Here is an 8,649-nt window from a genome sequence, read left to right on the forward strand (position 1 = left end):
CTCATGGTTCAGTATGATGCCTGATTTCTCATTCAAAATTAATTTGAGCCACTGATTATGTTTAAACAAAGTGATAGCCTGCAAGCAGTGGCGGCTGGTGGAATTTGAAACTAGTGAGGCGTAATGAAGATGTTTCCAGCCATGTAAACAATGGTCCCCCCCCTCCCTGACACCGTAGTATCGCACAACCAAAAACTGAATCCCAAATACATAAATCCTGAAGTCAAGTTTAAGAAAGGTCCACGCAACCCGACTGGTCACAGGGCACTAGTCAAACTGCGTCATCTTCACTCACTGCACGTGCAAAACCCTTCGACTGCACGAGATTTCATCCCCACAGTCAACTTGCAAGTCAGAGACCAAATCTGGTTGACAGCAGCTCCACCTCCCTGCTTCCTGGCATTAGTAACAAGCACTGGCAAAGCCAGTCGGTCTCGCTTTGCAACACTTGTTTTATGAATGTAGGAATTATTCTTTATACAGCGCAAACCTAACTGAGAAGCAAAAAAGGCGCTGCACATCTACAAGATCGTGTACATCACATGGGGATTACACAAATACATTTTACACCTATTTGGACGCATGGAGATCAAGTGATTTGCCCAGAATCACACAATGTTGTCTTGCGCCGAGGCCAGTATTCAAGCCTGGGTATCCAGGGTCCTAGGGCAGCAGCTCGAACTGCTCAGCTTGACTTTGATATTCTTTATTTAGGTTTTATATAGCGCGAACTTGACCCGATGAGGGTATCAGAGCGCTTTACAAAAGTTACATGTTCCTGATATGTCTTTGCAACCAGACAGCAGCACTGCTTGGTAATTTCGACCTAAAAAGTGCAAGAAGGAAAACACCAGGAATCAAGCCTTCTCAAGCTTTGCAGAAAGATCACAAGGCCAATACAGCCATCCATCCTCCCAAGGTAGGAAAACTCAGTGCCAATAAAATGATAACACTAATTCTTATTCATAGTGCTTAGAAAAAATAAAACACTGTACAACGCTCTCTTTATATAAAAAGTTATTAATAGCTGCGTTTCTTCAGTCCTCCATTTCAGAAAGAAGCTGAACCCCTTCAAAGCACAACTCTCTAGCACGGTTCATAAACCAGGCCTCACATGGCTCTGGGTCTTGTTCCCTGCTCAAAATCACGAGTCCTCCACCTCCTACCTTGCGCAGAGCTCCTTTGCTTGCTTACTAGGTTGCCGCATTCCATTTCATCAGAGATATGTAATCAGAGCGATTCTATCTCCGGTTCTGGCCTTGTAACAATGGAATGAAAGTCATAAATGTTTGCGGTAATTAGTTTAAACTAAAAGTACCACACCCAGGCTGTTCTGGGATATTATCAAATCCTTCTGTGCATTCCGAGTCTTTCATGCTGGTACTTATTAAACAAAAGAAAACAAGAATGATAAGTCGCGGCAGGCATTACGGGTGGGTGGGGGGGGTTTGCAAATGGGGTCGCGACGACCTGAGGGGATGAGGGGGGAGGCGGGAGGGGTTTTGAAACAAGTCTGTGGCCTACATAGAATATATATAAATTAAAGTACACTTACTGTCTGTTCTCCGGAGACTCCGTCCCGACTCCCGCCGTTCTGGTATTCAAGTCCCAGCACGTCATCAGTAAGGCGGCGGGGCAGGCAGCCTCCCTCTCCACCGCCGCGTTCTTGATTGGTGCGGCCGGCTGCCCCCACCTACGTCATTTTCTCTCTGTATGCTGCTGCTGCAGCATACAGAGAGAACAGGGAGAGTGAGTGGGCGGCGTGTTACTCGAGGGCAGGGGGGAGTGGCTTGGAGGAGTGGCTTTTTCACTGTTGTTAATACTGTCTGTTTGGGCGGCCTCTGGCTGCCCAAACAGTCAGTATTAACAACAGTGGGCAAGCCACTCCCCCAAGCCACTCCCCCCTGCCCTCGAGTAACACACCACCCACTTTAAACCAGGAAATTCTGCTTTCTCGCCGTGCGAGAAGGCAGAAACAAATCGTAGTTATTACGGCAATAACAACCATTTGTTTCTGCCTTCTCGCACGGCGAGAAAGCAGGGGGGCGGTGCCCATTTGCCCCCATGGAGGAGCCGCCACTGCCTGCAAATAGGCTACTGGGGTGGCAGGTTTAGAAAAGTATCAGTCTATCTGTGATAAAGTTCCCAAAGAAAAGTTAGGGAGAGCTGTGATGATCATGTGAAAGGCCCCATTTAGGCGGGGTGTAGTGGGGTTGATAGCGCCTAACTAGCACACCGCTGATTTTAAAATCTAATGCATTAGGAAGTTAACCATGAGCAGGGTATTGTAGCGGTGGCTCTGAGACAGTTTAAAACTATTTAGTAGCGTGCAACTTAGTGTAGAGTGAGGCTCGCATTTTTTAAATGAGTATGAAAACCCAGACGTGACGATAAAGCTGGAACTTTTTTACGATAGACCGAGATTTGTGTTAAAAGCTAACACCAACTTTTCAAGCAGGTGCAAATAAGGTGAAATGTGTTCATTTGTTTTTTTTTAAATTGTGCTTTCCATGCGGGTTACAGCGCACTGCACATATCCAATGCATAGTTTTGTCTCTTTTATCTAGTGACTCTCAGGGCCACGAACCTTCGGTGTAGGTGCTCTCTACAAATACGATACAATTCTCAACTCTATACCGTGGTGGTGCGTGGTTTTGCGTGACACACGGAAGCCTTGTTTACAGCTCGTGAAGGCGATCCCGCAAGCAGAAGGCCAATCTTTTTAGGTCTCGCCTAGCGTAGCAGCGCGCATGGGCTGCTCGCTCTTCGAAACATATTGTGGTAGAGGAAATTTCAGAAGGGGGGTACTTGAAGCCCCACCCATCATTTTCATTGGCTGGCGTCATCGTTTATGCTAAACGGTGGCAACCGATTGAAAATGAGAATTCTTTGTTACCACCGTCTCCTTTTGGGACGGCCCATCTTCAGTGGATCGTTTGCTTAACGGCTGTCGTGAGGGTATTTCTTATCTGAAGGAGGCGTGTAATGACGGATCATGTTTCCGAAGTCTTTTTTTCTTTCTAAATGTGATTATGTCAGCCAGTGACCACATTACAAAACAGCACCGTGCACAGTCTACACCGAAATAAAACTTTCATGCTACTGTATTTTTCCTCACCCTAAATCTAATGTTTAGTTGAAACAGATTTCTGTGCTGATATACATACACCATCTCCCCCATCTGCCTCTAGAGCACACTTGTGCACCATCGCCCCGCCCTCTGCCAGCTGCCGAGGCTCCCTTCAAATCTTCAACCAGTCACTGCTCAACACCAGAGTCCAGCCTTCCTTTGTTGTTTATTGAGGTCTCAAGACGCCCCTTCACGCCCATGGGGCTCCTTTTGCTTGGCCTTGCTGTAGTGATGTGCTAACTGTAAAAAAGTGTGAGATCACCATACCTGCAGATATAAGTGTGAGATCACTATCACTGCAGATATAGGTGTGAGATCACCATCACTGTAGATATTGCTGTGAAATCACCACCACTGCAGACATAGGTGTGAGATCACCATTTCTTCAGATATAGGTTTGAGATCAATATCACTCCAGATATAGGTGTGAACCCACCGTCACTGCAAATATAGGTGTCAGATCACTATCACTGCAGCTATAGATATGATATCAACATTACTTAAGATATAGGTGTGAGATCTCTATCACTGCAGATATTGGTGTGAGATCACTATCACTGTAAATATAGGTATGCGATCACTATCACTCCAGATATAGTTGTGAGATCTCTATCACTGTAGATAAATGTGTGAGCTCACTATTACTGCAGATGTAGGCGTGTGATCACTGTCACTGCAGCTATTGGTGTGAGATCACTATCACTGTAGATATAGGCGTGAGATCACCATCACTGCAGATATAGGTGTGAGATCACCATCACTGCAGATATAGTTGTGAAGTCACTATCACTGCAGATATATAGGTGTGAGATCACCATTACTTCAGGTATAGGTTTGAGATTAATATCACTGCTGAAATAGGTGTGAAATCACTATCACTGCAGATATAGGTGTGAGATCACTATTACTGCAGATATAGGTGTGTGGTGGCAATGACTGCAGATATATAGAATACCTACGTGTTCGGTATACGAGCGTATAAATGACAATGCCTTTTATTTTTGTTTGAAAAACGCAAATATAAAAGGCATTGTCATTTACAATGTCAATAGCTCACATTGGTTTAAATGTGAGACCTATTGCATTACAAATGCTTGTTTAGTAACAGCTCTCTCTGGGCTGTGTTTTCTCCAGTACGCAAATCGGCAAATTTGATGATGCACTGCTTGAAAAATTAGTAAATCCGGCCTCAGTGGGTGAAAGTGGTTAGTTGAAGACAACAGTTAATCAAACACTCGGGGGAAAACTGCCAGTTTTTTCTGCCCTTTGATATAATAGGAGGCCTGGCGCTCAAAAAGTACAGGTGAAACCACATATCCTCGTGCCCTTCGTCTAACTTTGGAGGGTGAACAGTTCACTAAGTCACGACCTTTCGTAACTCCGAAGCTGGACCACAGCCGCTTCTGTTTTCTACGTCTGTGAACCGTTACCTTTCGCCTCAGTACCGCAGCCAGCCAACCGCACGTCGATACTGGAAGTGGCGTACGTGACAAAAAGAGTGTCTGCGCTCCTTTCCCACGACAGTAAAAAAGAAATTCCCCACGGTGGTTAAAAAAATGTCACTTACGTGTTACAGAATGGGATGAGGGAAATAGAAGTTTAGTGCCCAGTTCTGTAGGAAGACAGTCATATCTGTACTTGGTTCATTTAAAATGATAATATAGCATACGTGCAAGCAACGAATGCCGCGTTGTCGGTTTCCATTGAGGTCGATCGGGGGCCAGATACCACGAGGAACCCTCCAGAGGCACGGGCTGATCGCGAAGGAGGTAAGCCGTCTTGGGCAAGACTGTGGCAGATCAATTAACGATATCATAATTCCACAGCTTAATATGCGAGGGAATAAGTGCTGTTAGAAGCCTGCAGCCGGCACTTTAAAATGTCTGGGGTGCTGAATAGGAGGGTCGTGTAGTTTCTCTGTCACTGTTTTCCTCTCTTTCTCTTCCGCCTTTTCCCCTTTTGTGGTTTTTTTCTCTCTTACTCCTGGTCAAAGTCTGATGAGGAAAACTAGGTGCTGTTCCACAACTGTAACCGCCTGCTCAAATTAAGCACTGGGTAATTAATTGGAACTCTATATTGTATTGCGTTGCAACATTTATCGAGCGCTTACTACTCCTATGTGGGGCTCAGAAATGCTCACTTACCTGGGTAGCATGTTAGCCCATGTAAGATCTGTGGTTGAAAGTGTGTTGTCTTTGTTTTGATTCTACGTGGGTAGATTTTATATGTCATACGTGATGACTACCGAGGTGTGATTATCATGTTATGGGATGTGGTGCTTAGTAGTGTGAGAGAGAGGCATGTCGTTTGTGGTTTTCTCTCAGGTAGCAGCTTTAAACAGCTCTACTGGTCCCCTTGTATTCCTTATTATCATAACCCATTGAGCTGGTTATCAGCTCTGAGATATTTTGTTCATGGCCTTGAGCAGGCATAGTTGGAGGGAGACACGATGTAGAGATCTGCTGGGATGGACTTTTCTAATATGATTCCATATCATATTTTCAGTGTCAGATGTCAAAAAGTGGCCATTGTATGTACCTTATTGGTACCAGCAGTAGTGGAGTAGATCGAGGCCTCTGATTGGCCAGCAGTATGGGCCAGATCTCTTCAATTATTCCATGCTAGTTCAGTTGGTCATGGCTGGTTTAGGGTCTGGTTAGTAATGGGTGATGGACAAAACTCGTAGCAGATCTGTTTTTTGCGGTTGTGAGAGTGTTAACCAGTATTATTTGGTAGCCTGTATGAACTACAACCAACTGCCCAGTCACTGAGTGCTATGGTATTAATGTGTGCCAAGAAGTTTATATATTGTATTGTACTGCACGTGCATTTATTCAGTGCTTTACGCCACCACCACGTGTTTAAACCCTTTACGCCTGACAGCACGCTGCTCAGGAGCATATGCTTAGAGTTCTTTTAGTGGTTATTGTTTATTTTTGGGATTAGTGTTGTGCTCTTAAGGATATGTGGTAAATTAAATACATTGGAGTTAAGTGCAATCTTTAGTGGGGGGAGGATATATGAATTCATACAAATGGCTTTAGATATTAATATATGAACTACAGGAAATTAGTTATTGTTACATTGTCTTATTTTTGGCGCTGCCTCCTATTTACGCCACCCTTTTAAACATGGGGCAGCATCAAAAAGAAACGGGTATTGCGGCAGGATGCCCACCGCAACACCCATTGCCTGCCCCTTTCAGGCTAAGTGCTGCGTGAAAGGGGACCTTATTCACAAGGCAGCATTAAGGCACGTTAAGTGGCTGAATGCCACCTTGTAAATAAGGCGAAGGGCTTATCACCACCAGAACGTCACAAAAAGTGGATTTCTGGTAGCGATATGCTCTTGTAAATATGGCCCTTTGTTTCCAACGTATGGCGTTTTGCTTATTTGGTTACAAATCATCAACATCAGGTGTGTGAGTGTAATTAGTTCAGTTGAAGCAAGCTAAGGCTTTACCACTAAATGCATTAAATTGTCAAAAAATCCATGATTAGAAACAATTGTCCCTGATGACAGGAGAGGTGGTGACCCCTTCAGGTATCAATGCAGGAGAGGCCCGATCCTCCTAACCTGTTGCACATATTTTGCTGCAGATCCCCAGACGGCTGCTGGAAGTCGTTGCTCACTGGGGCCTATTATTATTATTACTATACAACACTTGTATAGCGCATAGCTACCCATGGACATCCCAGCTCTGAAAGTGTGGCACAGAGCCGTTAGGGGTATTTAGAAGGGCCCGCCTTAAAAAAGCCAGGTTTTCAGTGATTTCCGAAAGTCGAGTTCCTTTTCGCTCAGTCTTAGGGAGGGGGCGGGAGCATAGCCTATGCTGCCTCTCCCATTCCCACGCCAAGAGCCTCCGCCATTATGGCCTCACTGCCTTGTATACCCAATTCCCAGGCTCTACGTATGTGGAGGATATACAAGATGTCAGTTACTGAGCTGATGCAGATGCTGCAGAAAAAGGGTGGTTTACAGAGGGCCCGCTCCCGCCTGCTCCCTTCTGTTACCTGCGAGACGTAATCAGCCCTTCTACACACAGCCCATAGCCTCTCTTCTAATCAGATGCCATCAATACCCTGCACCCCATTCGGACCAGCACAGCCACAACCACTGGCAATTACCACCTGCTTCTAGATATTTCTATGAGTAATCTGGTACCTTCTGCTGCTGGCCAAATCGACCAGTGGCGATCAAGGCTGCAGTTTTAATCTGTAAGCAGAACTGAAACAGAGCTCACTAGCATCCATAAATAATTCCTGTCAAAAACCTATGCAGGTGACATCTTATCTCTAGTGTGACTAGCAGAATTATCAGTGATTGTCAAACAATGTTTCATGAAGAAAACCCAGATTCCTCAAATATATTGTTCAAATGTTAATGGTTTATTTTATCACTTGCATACAAATAACTGTTGAACCTTTGTATGTATGAAAATATGTATGTATGTACGTATATATATATATATATATATATATATATATATATATATATATATATATATACTTTTATTCTTAAATCCAAAAATATCATCGATTACTCACAACTGTATTTTATTAAAAATATACATAGTCCTTATGAACAATCCAGAGAGTGTAATATGCATTTCTTCATTTCTATATCTTCGCACACACAAACACTGGTATAAAACTTGGTATATGCTCTGGGGTAGATGTCATATAGTAATCAGTCAGCCAGTCACTTTATTTGGCTCATTTGTGGCCATAAAAGGTACATAAATAACACATACATGACAAAACAAATTGCAATGTAATAAACAAATCAGCTTTTTAACCCTTGTACCGCGGCGCAAATTCCACAGCGGTGCGGGCGAAATAATGAGTGGGCGTGGCTCGGACCGCCCCCGGCTATCTTCCGGCACATGCCCACCGTGACATCAAAAGAAACAATATGTTAAAATACAGTACAATTTCATACATAGAACAACAATAAAAGACATGATTTAGTGGCTCACTTTCCAGACATTAAAAACAGATATCGACTTAACCCTCCATTGAGTTCCTGCATCGTAGTGGTTTAAAAACTGAAGATAAATCAAAGCATCCCTGCATTTCTTGAGTCTCAGGGGATCTTAAAATTGGCTATTTGAATAGTTGTGCATAAAGTTTGTAACATTTGCAAAAAAAATATAAAATGTTTCGGAGTCTGGTCTGACTGATCTTCACAAGGACAAGCTGAGGTTGACCCCCAGGGACCATTAAAACCGGTAAAGCTCATTAACCACCACACAGTACCTGTCCTAAAACAAAATAGTAAGGATCTCTCACAGTGTGCCTCAAAAAAACCCTGATAGGCTCAAAACAGAAGGCTCTTACAGATGTACGCTAACCAGGGAATTGAATGCAGCAATCCAGTTTAATACAGTCTAAAATAATGTCCCTGTTTAGGGCCATCTTTATATTGACCCAGACACGGACACAAAATAAGAGAGGGGCCAGCTTCACCTTGTCAGATGTATATTGCAGATTAAGCTCAGAGTGAATAATAAAATGAGA

This window comes from Lissotriton helveticus, chromosome 4_1 (genome assembly GCF_964261635.1).
Source record: "Lissotriton helveticus chromosome 4_1, aLisHel1.1, whole genome shotgun sequence".
NCBI classification, from domain to species: domain Eukaryota; kingdom Metazoa; phylum Chordata; class Amphibia; order Caudata; family Salamandridae; genus Lissotriton; species Lissotriton helveticus.